Source organism: Simochromis diagramma, unplaced genomic scaffold, assembly GCF_900408965.1.
Source record: "Simochromis diagramma unplaced genomic scaffold, fSimDia1.1 OVJJ01000449.1, whole genome shotgun sequence".
NCBI lineage: Eukaryota > Metazoa > Chordata > Actinopteri > Cichliformes > Cichlidae > Simochromis > Simochromis diagramma.
In genome coordinates this window covers 2,174,717-2,197,693 of record NW_024387274.1, presented here as the reverse complement: position 1 = coordinate 2,197,693, position 22,977 = coordinate 2,174,717, and the positions used below count along the sequence as shown (strand labels likewise).

At 44.1% G+C, this 22,977-nt stretch overlaps 1 protein-coding gene across 4 annotated transcripts in view; it reads left to right on the top strand.

The window, feature by feature from the left end:
• lrrc3b (leucine rich repeat containing 3B) overlaps window positions 1–22,977 on the top strand; it is a 35,793-nt gene that overhangs the window by 2,703 nt on the left and 10,113 nt on the right. The window contains exon 2 of one of the 4 annotated variants that reach the window (XM_040002691.1): window positions 2,693–2,874. The exons of 2 other annotated variants lie outside the window; for them this stretch is intronic. The gene's annotated coding sequence lies outside the window, so the exon portion shown is untranslated. Of the gene's footprint in view, window positions 1–2,232; window positions 2,875–22,977 lie in introns of those variants that run through there. One more of the 4 variants, XM_040002686.1, reaches the window with a different exon arrangement.

Below are 22,977 nucleotides of genomic sequence, written 5' to 3'. Positions count from 1 at the left end.
TTATTAAAAGATGTTTCAATGACAAGCGTTTCATGCAAGAGTAAAAAGTAGGGGTGCAACGATACACAAAATTCACAGTTCGGTTTGATACTTTGGTGTCACGGTTCGATATTTTTTCGATACAAAAAAAATGTTCATGCCTTTTTAATTTTTCATTTATTAAAACTATAAATATATATTTTAACTCAAAAGTACAGTTTTTAAATTTAATGTTGCTGAAACAAAAAAGTAATAAAAAAAAAACTATCTGATGGAGAAATCACTCATCTTTGGAAAAGAGAGTTTATTACAGAGAAATGTCTCTTTCCAAAATAAAAGCTATACTATACGCTTCTTCTGGGCTATATTCTCAGCAGCATATTAAACATATCAGGTCCCCATAAGGAGAATCATGTGCTAACAGCTGTCTAAATGACTCGGGTAAAGTTTGTAGCATGCCTGCTTGTTGTTTTTGTCTGCTTCCACTTGTCTTTGCACTAGGATGCTGTCGGAATAAATGTGCAGTCATATTCGTTGTGTTCCCACTAGTGCTGTCAGCGTTAATCTCGTTGAAATGACGTTAACGCCACAACACGGCAAATCTCCGTTAACGAGCTACCGCAGATCGTCCCGTGCGTGGGGCTGGACGGCCAACACGTTAACGAGCTAACTGCGCTAACGCACTAGCTCCCACCCATGTAATTGAGCATTGCATGGCACATCCAACATACTGTTTTACTTTAGTCCATGACGCGCTTACCTTCAGGGTCATACGTCACATGAAGACCAAAATAGTTCCAAAGGCCAGATCTGAATGAGGGTGGGGGAGGTTCAATTTGTCGAACGCAGATCCACTGAGCGCTCAACACAGACAGCATTGTCAGAAGGAAAGTTGATAAAATAAATTAAAAATTTTGTATTGTTCGATACATATGCGTACCGAACTGAAAGCACTGTATCGAACGGTTCAATATCGATACCAGTATCGTTGCACCCCTAGTAAAAAGTGTGACAGCAAACCCCAGTCTATCCTAGTTCATAATTACAATAATGTATTTATTGCATTTTGCTGATTAATTTGCACTGGCTAAGAATATTTGGCAAATTTTTAAAAGGTTTTAAGAAAAGACTTCCTTAAATGTAAAAATACATTTGAAAAATCTCAAATACATGTGAAGTCAAATAAAACAAGGTAAACTTGCATAAAATAAAAATAATTTGCACACTGTCTTTTTTGGGTGGAGGTTTGTATTAAAAGTAAGAGGCAAAAAGAGTTCTGACAATATTATATCTCCAAGCTGAGGCAATGTGTGCCTAGTGTGAAGTCAAACTAGTGAATGAGTGAATTAGTACGTGTAAGTATTCAAAAGAGCAAGTGGAGGCTGCACTGACACAGAACATAGAACAACAGAACAGTTTGTCCTGTGATTTGATGCAGTTTTGTGCTCCTGAAAACAGACATGATGGTGATGTTGTAGATGTTAATAATTAAAGGTAGTAATAATTCAGTGTGAAACCCAACAGCCCCAGGTCTTTAGCTCAGTTTTACTGGCCTGTGGACTTTTTTTTTTGTTTCACTTTAAATCTGAAAAATGATGTTACATATGCTAGTCAAGGACACCCCACCCCCCCTTTAGATGAACCCCTGCTTGTTGCAGGTATTATGTGATAGAACAGTGAACCAGCTGTCCTCAGGAAGCAGCCTAATTTAAACATGGTATGTCAACAGTTGGTCATTAATAATGTAGTCTTAGTCTTACTGTAGATACTGTGGATGGAGCAGCTCCAAAGTTCTCTTTTCGTCGTGTCGCAGTTTGTTAAACAGATGGTTTGATGAAGGACTCAAAACACCTTTTTGCCACTAAAGGTTCGAATGGTGATGACATGAACAGGCGTTTGTTAGGGCAGGGAAATATGGCCAAAAATATTTATCACGATATATATTTGAAAATTTGTGCTCCTGCCTACGATAGCCGTAACGCTCCGACAATCCATCAAGCGGTGCGGCTTCGTAGCTTAGCAAAGTCGTACTGAAACATTTGACAGATTTTCGAGTGCCGTGTACATAAAATCGTTTCGAGGTCAGTAAACACAACCAGAGTTCATACATAAGGCACACGGGATTATAAGGGGCTCTGTCGACTTTCAGAAAAATCAAAGTTCGCCTTATTTTTCCAAAAACACGGTAATAACGACGGCCCGCTAGCATGCTCTACCAAAAATTGTGCTTTGTTGTGTATCTGACGAACGAAAGCTAAACCAGTTCCACACCACTGAAGCTGCAGCATTTTTACAAACCAGTTCAGGTTCATCGGTTTCATTCAACGATCCGCTTTCGCCCTTCTCATTTCCGTCGCCGCCATGGTTTTTCCGCCATGTTCGTATGAAAACAAGGGCTCTGCACATGCGCGTTTTACCCATATTGTATCGCCATATTTCATTTTCATTTCTTGGTAACGGCTCCGCTTCTCTGCTCTTCGTGGATGTTGTGTAGACAGACAACATCATCGTCAATGCTCCTGTTGTGTTATCAGTTTTTTACAAACTGGGTTTGATGTTTTTAATCATTTTGTAGATGAGGCCTAACGAGCGTAGTACAGGTTTAGACTGCCAAGCTGGCACATGTGGTGATTTAAACCCATTTCGACAGGCTGTGCACACATTTACTCACTGACATTCAAACTCTAAAGTCTGTGATTCTTAAATTTTGCAGATTTTGTAGAAATCTCTTCTTTTCTATGTTAAGCCCAACATCAGTTCCATGAGAAAGCAGACTTCCCTGTGTAAAAGCCCCTCACGTATACAGGCACACCGCTCTTCCTCCTCCCTGCTCTGCTTCATCACGCGACTAACCGGCAAGACCAGAAGGCATTGTGCAGACACATACAGACTGCAGTAAGTGGCACACAGAGAAAAGAGCGTGAACTTATTTTTACTGCTTTAATTTAAAAGGTTGCAAACTGTGATGTGTGTAAAGAGTATCTGCTACCGTGGCAACCGATTTTTTCACAGATACAAAACACATACGTCTATGGGAGCCATGACTGACGTGTAAAATCCATCATCAGCTAATGTTCATTTTAAAAGTGCAGTTGGACTGATTACCTATACACTCTATTCAGACATTAAAATAATATATACAGCTGAAAATTGTTTAATGAATTATTTTATTGGAAATAAAAACATATCCCAAACCTGAAATAAAAATAGATAATTGTAATAACTTTGTGTTAGCTGTGAAAGCAGCACTAGAATAAAATTCAACTTAGTTTCATGTATATAGTGCTAAATTACAGCAACAGTTGCCTCACAGTGGATTATAAGGTAAAGACTACAATAACACAGAAAACCCCAACAGTCGGACACCCCCGTGAGCATTGGCGACAGAAAGAAACCTCTGGTGGAATCAGGCTGGGTAAGGGCCTGCCATCTGTCACGACAGGTTGGGGATGATAAGAGGGCAACGCTGTGGAAGAGGGAGAGGAATAATAACTAGAAAAATTTGCATTTCCTGCGAAAATGCTGTGTGGAGGCCTTAACGCTGAAGATGTCTGCTGAAAAAAGCTGAAAAAGCAGAATTATCTGCTGAAAAGAGGTGTAGAAGCACAAGTGCTTGCTGAAGATGGCTGTATGTGTAATGATACACTGGAGAGTGTCTAGAAAGCAGAGCACATGCAAGCAGGGAACATGTGTAGCAACTGTCACAGGTAGGATTCGAACCTCTGCCACCGGGTCTCATGGCAGCTGCTCAACCCTCTGAGCCAAATGAGTTCTGGTCACAAACAAAGATATGATGAGAGGGAAAATGTGCACTGTGGAGAAGAAGCTCAAATTAGCAGAAAAGAGGTGAAGAGGAAGAACTTTGTTGTGAAATGAGGTAAAGAAACTGAAATTTGTGCTTAAAACAAGTGAAAAAGCTGAACTCTGAAATCCTGCTAAAACAGCAGAAGAGGCTGATATTTTTCAGCTACTCATTGAACCAAACTGGTTCTCATGTAACTGAAAAAAGGTGAAAAAGCTTAAAATTCTAATGAAAACAGCAGAAGAGGCTGAGATTTGTGCTGATAAGAGGTGAAAATGCTGAACCAATCAGAGGTACTGCTTCTGTCTGCTTCATCAGGCTGTGTACTTGTATGTATTTCTGCCATGGACTGTTAACAAGAATCTGAGGTCCATATTAGAAAAGCTGGTAAAATCATAAAACTTTGCAGAATTGTAATAAATTATCAATATGAATTACTGCTCTGTGATAGTGTATTAATTTGTAGTGAAAAAAACATGTGGACAAGGTGGAATGAAACCCACGACCTTTGGGCTTCAGACCCGTGTCATTACCAACTGTGCCACTGGGCATGGAGAGTGTGGGCACCTGGAAAAAAGGGTGATGAGCAGTCAGAATTAGATCGCGGTGAGAGGCGAAAAACGCCGTTTTTTGGAGTTACAAAACGTCGTGTAACTCAAAAACTAGGTGGGATAGAAGCATAATTCTTGCACTGGGTGAATCAGCGGACTTCGGTGTACTTTGACTGTGATTTACAAAGCTCTTTGTACCTCCGTCGCGGAGATATGACGAGAGAAGAAACGGCTTCATTTTTGGAGTTTGAAAACTGAGAGGAGGACAGATTTCCTACCCTCAAACAAGTCTAACTCATCTCAGAACGGTAATAGGTGAGAAAATAATTCTTGAATTGTGAGCGTCAGGAGTGTCTGAAGATATACGGGGACAAGCCTCGTGTCTTAACTTCGCTTCGTTAAGGAGATATGACGATTTGAAAATGCCTTCAGTTTCAGTATTTCAGCTCTGAGTTTCACAACCTCCCCATAGACTTTGAATGGGGAGTTTTTAGACCTTGTGTCACTTCGAGGCAAATTGTGAAAAAAACGTAACTCGCACGATAATTATAGTGACACTGTCTTAAAGCCAGCAAAAATACCTACGTTTTGATGTATAATTTGTGGAAGTTGAGTGGAAATTGAGCAAGTAGCAAGAAGTTGTTCAGACATGAAGAGAAAATTCAGAACGCACCAGTGCTCACTCTGAGTTAATTGCATAGCAACCATAGCAACGCATGTGTTTTCTGAAAAATCACAATTTTGCAACTGAAAACTTAAAGAGGGATAAGATTAAAACGGTAGAAGATCTGAAAAAGCTGAATCATACAGGAACAGTCCAATAAGTTGAGAACATTTTAAAGTTTGAATGGAGTTTCTAGGTGAAAGTATGAGGAAGTAGTTAAGTTTAAAAAACAAGCAAGTTTTAGCAGAATTGTGGAAGTTTTCCATTCATTTCAATGGGACAAAAAAAAGGGAAAAAGTGTAATATTTTAAAAAGTATAATAGTAATAAACACCAAAAGATATAGCTGGAATTAGCAGAAATAGCAGAACAGTTTAGAGTTTGAACGGAGAAAATTGGCTGAAAACTGAGGGAGTAGTTAAGTGCCAAAAAACGCGGAGCAACTTGAAGAATAAAGTTTAAAGAGAAACAGGAACTCAATAGTGTAGTGTGGATGCCCTTTGAGGGCATCCACACAACTAATGATTCAATGCCAAGTTGTGTACGAATATATGGAGAGTGAAAAGAGCAGAGTAAAGAAGAAACACTCACTGGCCCTTGGAAGCCCACAGAAGGCCGGGTTCAGGGTCACCTGCTTCATCAAACAGAAAGTTCAACTCATAATCTTAAAAGTAGAGAGCAGACAGGTGGCCTGTCTCCTGCATCTGGCACAGAAAATGAACTGCTGTTCAGAGAAGAAGCCAGTTCCAAGAAATCAAGAAATTCATTAGTGACAGTAATCATATTTCTGCTTTTCTACATATTTGGCAAGAAACCTGGTAAATAAATACTAGAATCAGTCCTGGTTTTTAACATAAAAATAATCAGCTAATTATCCAGTCTTTTAATAGTCATGAAAATATGTTCAGATCTAGCGTACTGATGATGCATTCACCTCATAAATCACGACTCACTGCTCTCCCAAACATGACCGTGCATAGGCTTCCCTTATGTTAAAAGTATCTTTATCTCTGATACTGTCCTTGTATTTACTTGCTACCAGATTGATACCAAATTTTGAAGTATCGCACTCCATTAACAGAGAATCAGAGTTCAACCACTGTGGTTGCAAATGTGACCTCATTTCTCGATGGTGCGACTAAAAAGATTCTAAGTGGCACCGGTGTGACCAGCTGTTTGAGTGAAGAAAGTCTCCGTGTGGTCAACAACAGACAAACACACATTATGCCCATATCGTGGTCTAAACCAATCAGAGATAGTCAGGGGTGGGACCTCTGATTGGCCGTGGTCCAGATATTCCTGTCAGCCTACATGTATGTATGTTTGAAAGCGGATAGACAGGTGAGTAGTAGGGGTGGGTTTCAAGAATCGATTTTCCGATTAGAATTGATTTTAGCTTGAATAATGCGACATTGATTCATTAAATCCTGAATCGATTGTCCATCCATCCATCCATCTTCATCCGCTTTATCCGAGGCCGGGTCGCAGGGACAGCAGCCTAAGCAAAGAGGCCCAGACCTCCCTCTCCCCAGCCACCTCCTCCAGCTTATCCGGGGGAACACCAAGGCGTTCCCAGGCCAGCCGAGAGATATAATCTCTCCAGCGTGTCCTGGGTCTGCCCCGGGGCCTCCTCCCGGTGGGACATGCCCAGAACACCTCACCCAGGAGGCGCCCAGGGGGCATCCTTGTCAGATGCCCGAACCACCTCAGCTGGCTCCTTTTGATGTGGAGCAGCAGCGGCTCTACTCTGAGCCCCTCCCGGATGGCCGAACTTCTCACCCTACCTCTAAGGGAGAGGCCAGCCACCCTTCGGAGGAAGCTCAATCGATTGTATTAAATGTATTTTGCCAGAAACGCCAGAAGCTCACAAAACTATTTAAACAACCACCAAACAGCTAAAACAGTAAATGAGAGCACCACACAAAGACATGAACACAAAGTGTGGACGTCGGGGCTGAAAGCCGACAGCTCAAACCAGAATGTACTTCAAGAACAGTTTCTCACCTCAAATCTGTGTTTTCTGCATTATTCGTTTGCTTGTCGCGCACCGGTCTGTTGTTGTGTACAGAGCTGACGGCCGCTGTTTGTTTTTCTTTTCCACAAAAATGACCTCCAACAAGAAAGCCTCATTTCTGCTGTTCAATACTGAAGAAATTTAAACTTTTTAAAATGATGCCAAATTGCAAAACGCTTAGCCGTGTCTCTAATCAAACCTCTGTAACACTAACTTCACTTCAGCAGCATTCACATGTTGATTCATGGTTTTGTTCAGTTTCTGTTCTACTGCAGAATATTTTTAAGGTTATCTGCTACAAAAAACCTGGCCAGGAAAATCTGCTTCATGTTTTTCTGTTTTATCCTCAGTTACTTTGACACAAAGGCCTCTGCTGTGATGTTTACATCTCTGATGAAGTCTCACAAGTGTCAGTACTGATAAATGATCAGAATTATATTTCTGAATGTCTGAGTCAAAATTGAATCGAATCAGGACCTTGTGAACCGGAATCAAATGGATTATAGAAAGATACCCAGCCCTATGAGCAGCCTAGGCCTGACAGAAGTGGATGTAGCTGTGGGTAAAGAGAAAAGATGAAAAGAACGATCGGTAACTTTTGTTAAGTTAAGGCCTGATCCATCTAAAATTCAAAGTCAGTGCTCTGACATGGAGCCATCGACCTCTCTGGTCCAGAGACGGCATCACATAATGAGCCACACACGATCGACTCCGAGCCAGAGCCCAGCACCAGCGTCTGAGGTGAAGAAATGATGAAGTCTCTGACCAGTAGAGAATACCAAACCAAAATGAGGGGGGGGGCAAACAAAGCAAGAGATAAACAAAAAGATGAAAAAAACCCAACAACAAAAAAACAAACAAACAAAAAAGAAACAAAAACAGCCAGCCTTTGACTATGTGGGTCTTACTGCATGCCACACTCTGACATCCCTGAGAGTGCTTTGTCAGAATTCCAATGTCTATCCCACTCTAAGTTCTAGGCTGTTCGTTTTATTCTGGACAGATATGGATCCCACTTCAGATGGAAACTCTCCACTTTATTCAGGAGCCTGTATGAGAGTTGTTCTAGTGCAGCGAATCTCCCTAGTTGAATATGCCATACAGAGACAGGTGGGGTGGAAGGGGCCTTCCACTGGGAGATAATGAGTTTACGCCCTAGAATCAATGTAGTCTGTACCCACTCAGCAGCCTTGGGCGGAGCATATTTAAGGAGTGATGGGTCCCCCAAAACAAATAGTCTTGGTGAAAAAGGAATATCCCATCGTATGGTTGATTTGATAAAGTCATGTATCTCAGTCCAAAAGATTTGGGTTTTAGGACAGCTCCAAATCATATGGGTCAATGTGCCTACCCCAGTCTGACATCTCCAGCATTCAGGGGACTGTATGAGGTTCGCCCTATACAGTCTGTGTGGCGACCAGTAAATTTGGTGTAGTAATTTGAATTGGATTAGTCTCGTTCTAACTTCCCTGGACACCTTTTTACTATTCTGCAAAATTGTAGTCCATTCCTGATCTGTAAAAGCCACGCCAAGGTCAGATTCCCAAGCTAACCGGATGGCGGGTAGCCCTTTACTCGTGCCCTTAACAAGCATTGAGTAATATTTAGAGACTTCACGACCCCCCCCCCCCCCCAAAGATTTTTTTGATGTAGCTGAGATATTCAATAGTTGGAGGTGGTGTGGAGGAGGAACCAAAGGTTTTGAGCAATAAGTGCCGGAGCTGCAAGTACCTCCAAAACTGACTTTGTGGCAACTGAAACTGTGCTTTAAGGTCGTTGAAGGACTTGAGAATTCTCCCCTGATACAGGTCTCCGAGAACAAGTATCCCTCTCTGGACCCACAGTCTCCAGAAAAACGGCGACTTATTAATGCAGTTTGGGATTGAGCCATATGGAGGCCTCAGTATGAAGGTGGGAGTTAAAATTTAGTAGCAAGGCCACCTTCTTCCAGACCGTCTGCAGAAAAGAAAGAATGGGGTGGGTTTGTATATCTGGTGGGAGCTTGGTGGTTAAAATGTGCATCGGAGGGAGTGGTGAGCACAAAGTACTCTCCAGACTAAGCCATGGGGGGGGGGGGGGGCTCGTTCTGGAGGGAGAACCCAGTGAATCATGTGTCTCAGACTGAAAGCATAATGGTAAAATAGTAGATTTGGGACCCCCAGGCCACCCGACTCCACTGGTTGCTGTAGCTTTTTAAGCTTTATTCTAGGGCGTCTGTTATTCCATATGAATTGGTTGCATAATCTGTCAAATTGATGAATATTTTGATGGGATTTTTAGCGGGAGTGTTTGTAGTAGGTAATTAAATTTTGGAGCACAATTCATTTTGATGATGTTAACTTTACCCCAAAGGGTGAGAAACAAAGGAGACCATCTAATTATGTTGGTTCTGAACTTGTCCAATAGAGGTTCAAAATTAGCCTGAACTATGTTGTATAACAAACGGGGGAATGTAATGCCCAAGTATTTAATACCAGTCTGAGGCCAGTTGAAATCCCCCGGCTGGAAAAGGGTTTTGGGGCAGAAGGCTGTCAGAGGGAGCGCTTCAGACTTTGACCAATTTACTCTATATCCTGATATATTAGAGAACCTGTTAATAATTCTTAAGAGAGCAGGTAGAGAGCGTTCTGGCTGCAATATTAGGACCAGGGCGTCATCAGCATAGAGCATCAATTTGTGATTATTATTGTGGACCTGGATACCTGGAAAATCAGGGTCTCTACGTATTGTCGCTGCCAGAGGCTCTAAAGCTAAAGCAAAAAGCAGAGGACTCAGTGGGCAGCCCTGTCTTGTACCTCTGTGGAGGTCGAAGGACTGTGATATAATACGGTTCGTTAGTATTGATGCTCTTGGATTGTTGTAGAGAAGTTTGACCCACCTTATGAATTTTGGGCCAAAGCCAAATGCTTCCATTACACAAAATAGAAAACGCCACTCTACCCTGTCGAATGCTTTCTCTGCATCTAGGGAGAGGGCTATAGCTGGAGAAAAGTCCACCGTAGGGGATTTATTCTGGGTTGCCCACATAATATCAATTAGGCGTCTAATATTATCGGCAGAGCAGCGAGTCTGAATAAAACCAACTTGGTCGGGGTGTATTAAGTAAGTCATGACCTTATCTAATCTGGTTGCTAGTACCTTGGCTAAAATTTTGCAATCGCAATTGATCAAGCTTATTGGCCTGTAACTCTTACAGTCAAGCGGGTCTTTGTTTTTCTTTAAGACAAGGGAAATAAGTGCCTCTGACAGTGTTGGTGGCAGGCTGCCCTTATCCAGGGCCTCCTCAAACATTTGCAGGAGTAAAGGGGAAAGCTCCTCTGCAAAGTTCCTGTAAAACTCTGCTGTAAACCCATCCAACCCAGGGGCCTTGTCAATTGGGAGATTTTTGATTACCCTTAAGATTTCTTCCTTTGAAATTGGGGCGTCCAGGGAGTCCACCTGTGTCTTAGAGAGAGTTGGGAGGTTGAGGGGGGAGAGAAAACTGTTAATTTCCTGAGAGTTTGCTTGTATTTCTGAGGAGTAGAGTTGCATATAGAAATCTCTAAAGGCTTCATTCACTTCAGAGGGTTTTGACACCATAGTGCCATCCTGTGCTCTAATTGCTGCTATGATAGTCTGAGCTTCTTTTTGTTTAATATATCTTGCGAGCAGTTTGCCAGGTTTATCTCCATCTTCGAAGTATTTCTGCCTAGCCCGAAATAGAGAAAACTCCATTTTCTGAGTCAAAATTGAGTTAAACTCATATTTAAGTCTAGTTAGGTGGGTCAGATTTGCTGAGCTCATGTCTGCCTTAAAAGCAGCTTCAGCTATGGCAATCTTCCTCTCCAGGTCTATCTGCTTGGTCAGAGCAGTTCTTTTCTTATATGAGGCATGCTGGATGATGAACCCTCTAATAAAAGCTTTCAAAGCTTCCCATGCTACACCCGCACTGGGAGCTGTAGAGAGGTTAATTTCTATATAAGAATTGATCTGCTCTCTCAAGGAGTGAAAAAAGTTGGGATCATGTAAAAGGCTTGAGTTTAGCCTCCATCTGGGAGACTTGGGGGGGCTACCAAATGAGCTCAGATGCAGGAGCACCGAGGCGTGGTCAGAAACGTGTATACTACCAATAGAGCAAGACATTGCTGAGGGCATGATAGAATTTGACACAAGAAAATAATCTATTCTTGACAGAGTGTTGTGGGGGGCAGAATAAAAGGTGTAATCTCTTGTGGATGGGTTGAATACTCTCCATACGTCCACCAAACCCAAGGTCCTACACATTTTTATAGCGACCGAAGCTGATCTAGAATGTCGCTGTGAGGGAGTGCTTCGATCCAGTATATCATCCATGACCAAATTGAAGTCCCCTGCTATCAGGATTGGGTAGTCGCCCATATCACTAATTTTGCATTCCAAGTTTCCAAAAAAGGTGGGGTTGTCGATGTTTGGTGCATAGATATTGCTTAAAATCATCCTATGGCCTTGAATCTCAGCCAAGAGTAGCAATGTCCGCCCATCTTCATCCTTAACCATCCGGGAGCATTTAAACTGTAACTGCTTATGAATTAAAATTGCGACACCCCTACTCTGACTGCTGCCACACGAAAAAAATACCTGACCCACCCAATCACGCCAAAGTTTATCTGACTCTTGGGGAGACAAGTGAGTCTCTTGAAGAAAGACAACGTCAACTTTTTTTGATTTGATAAATGTCATGATCTTCTTTTTTTTGATTGGATGGTTAAGGCCCTTTACATTCCAGGTCATCAAAGTAAGGGCCCTTTGTTGCTTATTCGCCATCATGCAATACGTATCAGACGTATAGCAGTGGGGTAACTTATTATTAGAACCAGGAGTTCAATACCGAGTGGACAATAAACATTTAAACAGATATGTCTGGGGCAACCGAGAACACTAGTCACCCTCAGGTGGGCTATGAGCCCCAGAAAGCAAAACATAAACTTTATGGTCCGTGACTCTAACCAGTCGAACAGTCATAAACAGGACCCGTCGCCAGCAGCAGCAGCATATTAAGTTGTTGTAATATGAGGAAAACAGTCATTCTGGGACTTAGCTAACTGAACAGACCTCTATGCAGGTTGGTTAGAACTGTCCCCTGACAAACTGAAAAGGGCTTCATGACAACTGAATTACTAAAAGAGGAATTTAATAGTCTCAGTGAGCTTCTCTACCAAGCAGATTGTGTTGTATTCTCAAAAGTAGCACAACTGAATAAATCAAATAAAACTGCGAAGCCCTATAATATTTAAACGAAACAGTTAAGAGGTGCAAAGTATAGCGTGTATAGCGTGTTAATTAACGCTAGGGCGAAAAGAAAAAAAAAGGGTAGTGTTTAAATCCAAGCCCTGACTGTAAATAACTCAAGGTAAAGACAGAATGTAGTCCTGGGCTTTTTTGGGGTCAGTAAACTCACGTCTGCCCTCCGTCATTTTCAGCACCAGCACCGCTGGGAACAGTAGGGAGAACTTTATCTTCCTTTCGTGCAGCAGCCGTTTACAGGGATTAAATGCCGCTCGTTTGTCCGTGACAAGTTTGGAGTAGTCAGGGAAGATCATAATGCGGTGGCCGTTCCAGTTCAGCTGTCCCAGCATCCGCGCAGCTTCCATGATCCGTTCCCTGTTCTGAAACCGCAGAAATCGGGCGATGATGACCCTCGGGGGATGAACGTCAGGTTTGCGTCTCACCAGGCTGCGGTGTGCGCGGTCAATCTCCAGCCCGCCCGGGAAGTTGACCTTCAGGAGCCCTCTGGAAAGCCGGCGAAGCGCAGGTTGTTTCTCCGTCCTCTGTTTTCGAGGTCGTCTAATTTCTGTCGTAGAGCGTTCACTTCGTCACTAGTAGCAGGAGGATTTCCTTTAGCGCTCTGCTAGCATCCTCAAGGAAATCTAGACGAGACTCAGCGTTGCTTATTCGAGTAGCCATATCCGCTAGCTTAGCCTCCACTGCCCTCGTAGCAGTTTGGATAGCATTCAGCTTGCTCTCTTGTGTCTTGGAGGTTTCCTTAAGTAGCACGTAAATACTTGCAATGTCTTTGGCCATTTGTTCAGTTGTAGCAGTCTGAATAGTATCCGACATTGGAGGTGAGGGCGGGTGCACATCATTAGCTTTCGCCGAGGTTTCCTTGCTAGCGCCTTCTTGCCGTCGAAGCGTAAGTTTTTGTTGGTGACTCGGCATTTCTGAGCTTTCACAAAGAGTCTTCAAGCTTCTCACTGTCCTGAGGTTATATTTTGTAAGTGTTGTGTAGCGTAATGCTCTAAGTCTAATGCAAATTAGCTGCCGCTGCGACGGAGCTTCCCCATTCAAGCTGCCATCTTGACCGCCTACGTCACCGGACTCCAGATGGCCACTGATTTAAGAACACAGTTGTGTGAAAGAAGCAAAAACGTTATTGCATACTCGGCTGTGGATGAAAGTATAGACATGATGGACATTGCACAGCTGGCCATCTTCATCCGTGGAGAGGAAATATTGAACATTAAATCGATGCACGGGACAACAACAGGAAAAGACATTTTTTAAAACGTATGTCAAAGTGACATGACAAACTTGTTGGACTTATAACAGATGGAGCGCCGGTGTTGTGCGGTGAAAAAAGCGGACTAGTCAGCAGGATGCGTGTAAAGATGCAGGAGGATAACTGTACCGGTGAGTTAACAGCATATCACTGCATCATACACCAGGAAAGGCTGTGTGGTAAAGTCCTAAAAATGGAGCATGTAATGATCACCGTGACGCAAACTGTAAATTTGATCCGAACTAAAGGTTTAAATCACCGTCAATTTCAGTCTTTTATGTGGGAAATAGATCATACAGAGGTCCGTTGGCTGAGTTGTGGGAAAGGTCTCAATCGAGTTTTTGAGCTCAGCAAGGAAACCTGTCAGTTCATGGACATGTATGATGTGGTGAAGGCATTTCAAGTGAAGCTGTCACAAATGCACCAGTGCAACCTGCCTCACTTTCCCTGTTGCCAAGTAATGTTGAACCAAGTCAGCGGACTTTGCAGAGCCAATGCAGGGGGGCGCAGTATGAAAAAAAAAAAAAAAGAACGCTGCTAGCATAATGGACAGGTTTTTTGACGGGGCGCCCACACAAACACAAAGCAGGAGATGAAGCATCGCCAAATATGTTTCCAAACCAACTTCATTCTAAGCCAAAGACTAGAAAATATGGTGAAGCAAATCTTCCCTTTGGCTTCACCTGCACAAGTGCAGAGGTAGGTCTCCCTGCAGAATTAGTTTCCCTTTGTCGGGAGCAGCGCTGGGCTGTTTAAATCACGGACAAACAGTATCCCACATTCTTGATTTTTAGTTTACAAACACTTCTTGTAATGACTAACTACTCCTGACATGTTAGAGATATTAGCTCTTTATACAGTAAAGTTACAGTGGGATACGAATAACATCAGGCTGATCCTGCCACGATTTGTCCCCCGGTTCAAATCACAGACAAACAGGATCCCACAGCTGTTTATGTTTTTAAACCCATTTTGCACAGAGAGGCATTTTTTGAAAAAGGTATTGACAGCAATGTTGAATATTATTACACAGGGAAAAAAAACTACATGTAAAACAATTACACCGTGACGCCTCTGCCTTTGTAAATGGAGGGACAGTAACTACGTGTTTATATGTAAGCGTGTAAAACCTGCAGACAGTCAGATTAACAGTATTTCATCTCTATCTGCCATTCTGCAATTCATCTCATGTACAGGGAGTGCAGAATTATAAGGCAAATGAGTATTTTGTCCACATCATCCTCTTCATGCATGTTGTCCTACTCCAAGCTGTATAGGCTCGAAAGCCTACTACCAATTAAGCATATTAGGTGATGTGCATCTCTGTAGTGAGAAGGGGTGTGGTCTTTTTTTTTTTTTTTTTTTTTTTTTTTTTTTTGCCTGTCCCGTTTGGCTCTTTTGCCATTAGAATTATTGTCTAAAGGCAAAGAAAGATGCCCAACGGATTTACTTTACCAAGTTGACCATCCCAGCCTTGCCATAATGGTCCATTTGATTCACCTTTTATTGTTTATTTTATTTTCACTTGCTGAATACGGGACAGACTTGACTGGGGGAAAGAAGGGGAGAAAGAAAGAGGGAAAGAGAAACAGCTGAGAAGAGGGACGGGGGAGAAGGGCAAAAGACAAAAACCAACAGAATGAGCAGAAAAAAAAAAAAGAAAAAAAACCACATCAATCGATCACCTGGATCACCTGTTGAGAAAGAAAAAAGAAAACAAGCAGAAGAAAACAAGAGTAATAGAATAAACAACATCACAATGATATATGGGAATATGACAGTAAATACTAAATGTTAAACATTATTGTGCAGCACATAAGATCGACAGAACACAGTGTGCTTTGAGGTAGGAGCCAAAAAGGGTGTAGTTTGTGGGTGTGATCACCCGTGTGTACACCTGTGAGCATGGACGCGCTTGTTTTTAAAAGGTTCCTTCATGTAATGATCTGCTAGAGGGTGTGGGGGGGCCGCAGCCCCGTCCTCCAGGGCATGAAGCAGGTATGGAGGAGATCAAGACTCCAGACATCCAGAGGCCCCCAGAACACAAGATGTCCTTGTGGGACAGTGGCGCACACTGTCCCACAAGGAGTTGAGGAGAGTCCCAGATGAGGGCTCACTCAGCAGCCACCGAGCAGAAGCCAGGGGGGTTGCAGTGACGCGCCCGCGAGCTCCGCCGGCAGCCAGCTGTGCCTGAGTGACCGAGCCCCAGGCCGAGAGGTCGGGGGCACCCCACCTCCGAAGTGGCCCGAGCGAGCCCCAGGCTCCAGGCCCCGATAAGCGGTCGCCAAGGAGTGAGCCGGTGTGTACCTGGACGCCCATCCCCAGACACAAAGAACCACCAACGCACCGATGTCTGAGGGAGTCCGCCACTGGCAGGGGAAGTGGTGGTGGGGGGAGATAGGCCTCCAAACCTTGGAGGGCCTGAGATGTCCCCAGAGAGGTGGCGTCTGATACCCAACCTGACATATAGACACAGACATACAGGCACACACAGACACAAACATCCATTCCCACCCTCATGCTCTCATATGCACTTACTCCACACTCAACTAACGTGGAGACAAACATAAAGAGACGCTGTACACACGATCACACTCCCCAAGCGTACTCTACGAGCCGGGTCTAGGTACCCTTGCCCCTGGAGGGGGGAACTGCACCCAGACCCAGGTGGTGTTACCCTTTTCCCTGCGGTGGGGAGAGGCAGACCGCCCCGACTCCGCAGCAGCAGGGAGGCCCGACACTCCAGACCGCAGTCGGACGGCCAACTCCTCCTTCTAGCCCCCCCGCTCCAGCAGGCCGCAGAGAACGGGGGTGAGAGAAGACTCCAAACCTCCCTCCACCCGCTCATTGTAGTGTTGATGCATGTGTGTTCTAAGGTGCAATTAAAACCCAGGAGGGCATGGAACTACCTGCCAGAGAGCAGCAGGTAAGCGCATAGTCCCCCCTGCTAGCCCTCAATGTCTACGTGTATTTAAAATTGAGAGGTGGGCAACGACGCCAGGGGTGGGGTGTACACCCTGATGGTCTTTTGGAATCCGTGTAGCGTGCCCACCCCCAAGAAGGGGTGTGGTCTAATGACATCAACACCCTATATCAGGTGTGCATAATTATTAGGCAACGTCCTTTCCTTTGGCAAAATGGGTCAAAAGAAGGACTTGACAGGCTCAGAAAAGTCAAAAATAGTGAGATATCTTGCAGAGGGATGCAGCAGTCTCAAAATTGCAAAGCTTCTGAAGCGTGATCATCGAACAATCAAGCGTTTCATTCAAAATAGTCAACAGGGTCGCAAGAAGCGTGTGGAAAAACCAAGGCGCAAAATAACTGCCCATGAACTGAGAAAAGTCAAGCGTGCAGCTGCCAAGATGCCACTTGCCACCAGTTTGGCCATATTTCAGAGCTGCAACATCACTGGAGTGCCCAAAAGCACAAGCTGTGCAATACTCAGAGACATGGCCAAGGTAAGAAAGGCTGAAAGACGACCACCACTCAACAAGACACACAAGCTGAAACGTCAAGACTGGGCCAAGAAATATCTCAAGACTGGTTTTTCTAAGGTTTTATGGACTGATGAAATGAGAGTGAGTCTTGATGGGCCAGATGGATGGGCCCGTGGCTGGATTGGTAAAGGGCAGAGAGCTCCAGTCCCACTCAGACGCCAGCAAGGTGGAGGTGGAGTACTGGTTTGGGCTGGTATCATCAAAGATCATCAAGGACTCCAGTCACCCCAGCCATAAACTGTTCAGACTGCTTCCATCAGGAAGGAGGTTCTGCAGCATCCGGTCCCGTACCAGCAGACTGAGAGACAGCTTTTTCCATCAGGCCATCAGACTGCTGAACACGTTATAGACACCTCAGCTTCACTACTGGAACTTCAACATTATGCACTCCACACTGTATATAAATGCCACTTGTTTTGCACATATTCAACTCTGTATATTTTATATTTTATATTATTATTATTATTATTTATTTTATTTTTTTTACTATTTAATTTGTAAAAATGTGTATACACACACACACACACACACACACACACACACACACACACACACATACACACACGTAGGAAAATATTTAGTATACACATCCAGAAATGCATACACTATTATATTGTACATATATTATTAGTTTCAGGTTGGCCATTCTTGTATTTTGCTCGTTTGTTGTTGTGTTTGCACATCTCTGTTGCTTGTGGGGCTCGCACACAAGAATTTCACTCGCATGTGCTGTGCCAATGTGCCTGCACATGTGATGTGACAATAAAAGTGATTTGATTTGATTTGATTTGATTTGAAGATGAGCTTGTGGGGCCTTTTCGGGTTGAGGATGGAGTCAAGCTCAACTCCCAGTCCTACTGCCAGTTTCTGGAAGACACCTTCTTCAAGCAGTGGTACAGGAAGAAGTCTGCATCCTTCAAGAAAAACATGATTTTCATGCAGGACAATGCTCCATCACACGCGTCCAAGTACTCCACAGCGTGGCTGGCAAGAAAGGGTATAAAAGAAGAAAAACTAATGACATGGCCTCCTTGTTCACCTGATCTGAACCCCATTGAGAACCTGTGGTCCATCATCAAATGTGAGATTTACAAGGAGGGAAAACAGTACACCTCTCTGAACAGTGTCTGGGAGGCTGTGGTTGCTGCTGCACGCAATGTTGATGGTGAACCGATCAAAACACTGACAGAATCCATGGATGGCAGGCTTTTGAGTGTCCTTGCAAAGAAAGGTGGCTATATTGGTCGCTGATTTGTTTTTGTTTTGTTTTTGAATGTCAGAAATGTATATTTGTGAATGTGGAGATGTTATATTGGTTTCACTGGTAAAAATAAATAATTGAAATGGGTATATATTTGTTTTTTGTTAAGTTGCCTAATAATTATGCACAGTAATAGTCACCTGCACACACAGATATCCCCCTAAAATAGCTAAAACTAAAAACAAACTAAAAACTACTTCCAAAAACATTCAGCTTTGATATTAATGAGTTTTTTGTGTTCATTGGTTGTTGTTCAATAATAAAATTATTCCTCAAAAATACAACTTGCCTAATAATTCTGCACTCCCTGTAAACAATAACGTGGCGCACAGCGTGACGTGAAAAAAGGCACATACCTTTGACGTTGTGTGACGAACTCTGTATTCCTCGTCCACACGTAAACGCAAAAACAGAGATTTAAAAAGTCTCAGTTTTCGGTGATTCGAAACGCCGTTTAGGTGGACGAAAGGCCCAAATGCACAGAAACAGCTCCGTGTGTGGACGTAGCGTAAAAGAGTTAGTAGCTTATTTTATTACTACCTGTAATTTATTGCAATTTACTTGTATTTGCTTAATTGTTTACTAAATGTTTGAGGTGTGAAATAAACCGTGCGAAAACAAAATATGGGTGTGTGTTGTTGGAGGATGTGTTTGTGCGCGGGGGGGGATTTTTCTTGTAAAACAAAGGGGCGCCTAGCAAAAAAGGTTTGGGAACCACTGGCTGATGACGGTCTTGGAGACAGTGACATCCTCAATGCTGATTTGCTGATGGAGCTGGTCGCTGAGGTTATGTACTTCACCAGGTCCACGGTGTCTGTGTATGTAGGAGCTTCTCTAAACGTATCCCAGTCTGCACATTCAAAGCAATCTTGCAGAACTGGTATGGCCCCCTCTGGCCATGTTCTCACCCCTCTGTTTGTTGATGGGTCTGTAGACTGGGGTGAGAAGTATGGAGATGTGGTCTGATTGTCCAATGTAGGGGAGGGGTGAAGCCTTGTATGCATGCTGGATGTTTGGGTAAACAAGGTCTAACATGTTGTCCCCTCTTGTTGCAAAGTCAATGTTCTGATGAAATTTGGGTAGAACTGATTTAAGTGTGGCATTGTTTAAATCCCCGGCGACGATGAAGAAGCTGTCAGGGTGGGCTGTTTGCAGATCACTGATAATCTTGTAGAGTTCACTGAGTGTTCCATTAGCTTTAGCATTAGTGCTAGCACTGGGTGGGATGTAAACAGCAACGATGATCACCACAGTAAACTCTCTTGGGATATAAAACAGCCTGCATCTGACTGCTAAGACCTCCACGAGTTCTGAACAGTGCACAGACACAATTGGGAAACATAACTGTAATTTTACAGTTATGTTTCCATTTTGGCATACTGATCTAAAATCAGAAAAAAAAAACATTAAATCAAAACAGCAAAGTTATTTGCAGCCATTTACCTTTTACCCTTTTTTATAACCATTTCAAACTATTTACAGAACAATCAGCTGTTCTGCATTAAATAAGATGCCACACAAATTATTTGTGCCACTCCAAAAAATAATTTCTGTCCACTATAAAGGAGAACATCACAGCCTGATACCTGCAGGTCTGACAGCAGCAGGTGTATCACTCCTGTTTCTACCTGGAGACAGTGTTTACACTGTAATCTGCCTTTGGTGGCTTTTTGGTAACATCTGTAACATTCAGCAGTCGCCTCATTGTTCTGACACACAACACAAAACTATCCACAACACCACTAACTAACTACACAAGACAACACATTAACTACACACTCCAAACACGCTAAATGTCACAAATCTCCCACATCTCAAAACTCTCTCTCTCTCTCTCTCTCTCTCTCTCTCTCTCTCTCTCTCTCTCTCTCAAATCAAATCAAATCAAATCAAATCACTTTTATTGTCACATCACATGTGCAGGCACACTGGCACAGCACATGCGAGTGAAATTCTTGTGTGCGAGCCCCACAAGCAACAGAGATGTGCAAACACAACAACACAAACGAGCAAAATACAAGAATGGCCAACCTGAAACTAATAAATATATGTACAATATATAATAGTGTATGCATTTCTGGATGTGTATACTAAATATTTTCCTACGTGTGTGTGTGTGTGTGTGTGTGTGTGTGTGTATACACATTTTTACAAATTAAATAGTAAAAAAAAAATAAAATAAAAAAAAATAATAATAATAATAATAATAATAAAATATATAAAAATATACAGAGTTGAATATGTGCAAAACAAGTGGCATTTATATACAGTGTGGAGTGCATAATGTTGAAGTTCCAGTAGTGAAGCTGAGGTGTCTATGACGTGTTCAGCAGTCTGATGGCCTGGTGGAAGAAGCTGTCTCTCAGTCTGCTGGTTTGGGACCGGATGCTGCAGAACCTCCTTCCTGATGGAAGCAGTCTGAACAGTTTATGGCTGGGGTGACTGGAGTCCTTGATGATCCTCCCCGCTTTCCTCAGGCACCGCTTCCTGTAGATGTCTTGGAGGGAGGGAAGCTCACCTCCAATTATCCGTTCAGAGCACCGCACTACTCGCTGGAGAGCTTTGCAGTTGTAGGCGGTGCTGTTGCCGTACCAGGTGGTGATGCATCCAGTGAGGATGCTCTCAATGGCACAGTGATAGAAGGTCCTGAGGATGCGGGGGCTCATGCCGAATCTTTTCAGTCTCCTGAGAAAGAAGAGGCGCTGCTGCGCCTTCTTCACTGTTTTGTTTGTGTGTACTGACCACGTAAGATCCTCAGCCAGATGTACGCCAAGGAACCGGAAGCTGCTCACTCTCTCCACAGCAGCGCCGCTGATGGTGATGGGGGTGTGTACTTCTCTGCACCTCCGGAAGTCCACTATCAACTCCTTTGTCTTTGCGACGTTGAGGGTGAGATGGTTGTCTTGACACCAGTGGGTCAGGGCGCTGACCTCCTCCCTGTAAGCCGTCTCATCACCGTTGGTGATAAGACCCACCACTGTAGTGTCGTCCGCAAACTTCACAATGATGTTGGAGCTGTTAGTGGCTGTGCAGTCGTAGGTGTAGAGTGAGTACAGGAGAGGGCTCAGTACACACCCCTGTGGAGCACCAGTGTTCAGGGTGATGGGGGATGAGGGTGATGCTGCCCAGTCTGACCACCTGGCGTCTGTCAGACAGGAAGCTAAGGATCCAGCTGCAGAGGGAGCTGCTCAGTCCTAGATCCTGCAGTTTCCTGTCCAGCTTCGAGGGAACGATGGTATTGAATGCTGAGCTGTAATCTACAAACAGCATCCTCACATACGTGTCTCTCTTCTCCAGGTGTGACAGGGCAGTGTGTAGTGTCAGGGCTATGGCATCATCAGTGGACCTGTTGTGGCGGTATGCGAACTGTAGAGGGTCCAGTGAGTCGGGTAGTGCAGAGCAGATGAAGTCCCTGACCAGCTTCTCGAAGCATTTGCTTACGATGGGGGTCAGGGCTACAGGTCGCCAGTCGTTCAATGAGGAGATGGTGGAGGATTTGGGTACAGGGACGATGGTGGCCATTTTGAAGCAGGCTGGGACTACAGACAGAGAGAGGGAAAGGTTGAAGATGTGCGTGAACACTCCAGCCAGCTGAGCCGAGCATGACTTGAGGACGCGGCCGGGAATCCCGTCCGGACCAGTAGCTTTGCGTGCGTTCACCTTCCTGAAGCACTTCCGCACATCCTCCTCAGACACAGTGTACGCACTGACGTCATCCGCGGTGCGCACACTGTCCGGTCTCATGGTGTTCGCTGCGTCGAATCTAGCGTAGAATACGTTTAGATCCTCACACAGAGAGGCCGTGGTCTGCGGTGTGCTGGTTTTCCCTCTAAAGTCTGTGATCGTGTTTAGTCCCTGCCACATACTCCTAGGGTTGTCAAACTGTTGCTCCACCCTGTCCCTGTACTCACGTTTGGCTGCTTTGATCGTCTTCCGGAGTTGGTAATGTGCATGTTTGTAGTCCGATGTGTTCGCGGAGGCAAAGGCGGTGTTCCGTGCCGCGCGAACATCTCCGTTAATCCAGGGTTTTTGATTTGGGAAGGATTTAACTGTTCTGGATGGGACGACATCTTCCACGCATTTCCTGATAAATCCACAGACTGAGTCTGTGTATTCATCAATGTCTCTGGCGGCCACGTGAAACATTTCCCAGTCCGCGTGATCAAAACAGTCCCGCAGCGCAGACTCCGATTGGTCCGTCCAACAGTGCACCGCCCTCCGGGTTGGAGCTTCCTGTTTCAGCTTCTGCTTCTGTAGGCGGGCAGGAGCAGGATGGAGCAGTGATCTGATTGGCCGAATGGGGCGCGGGGGAGGGCTTTGTACGCATCCCGGAAAGAGGTGTAACAGTGGTCGAGTAGCCGGTTTCCACGTGTGTTAAAATGGATGTGTTGGTGGAGTTTTGGTGAAACTTTCTTCAGGTTTCCTTTGTTAAAGTCCCCGGTCGTGATAAACGCCGCCTCTGGGTGTGCGGTTTCCTCACTGCTGATCGCGCTGTACAGTTCCCTGAGTGCACGGTCAGTGTCGGCTTGTGGGGGAATGTAAACAGCCGTAATAATCACTGCTGTAAATTCCCTCGGTAGCCAGAATGGCCGGCACTTAATCATCAGGTACTCCAGGTCTCTCTCTCTCTCTCTCTCTCTCTCTCTCTCTCTCTCTCTCTCTCTCTCTCTCTCTCTCTCTCCTAAAACTTCCCCGT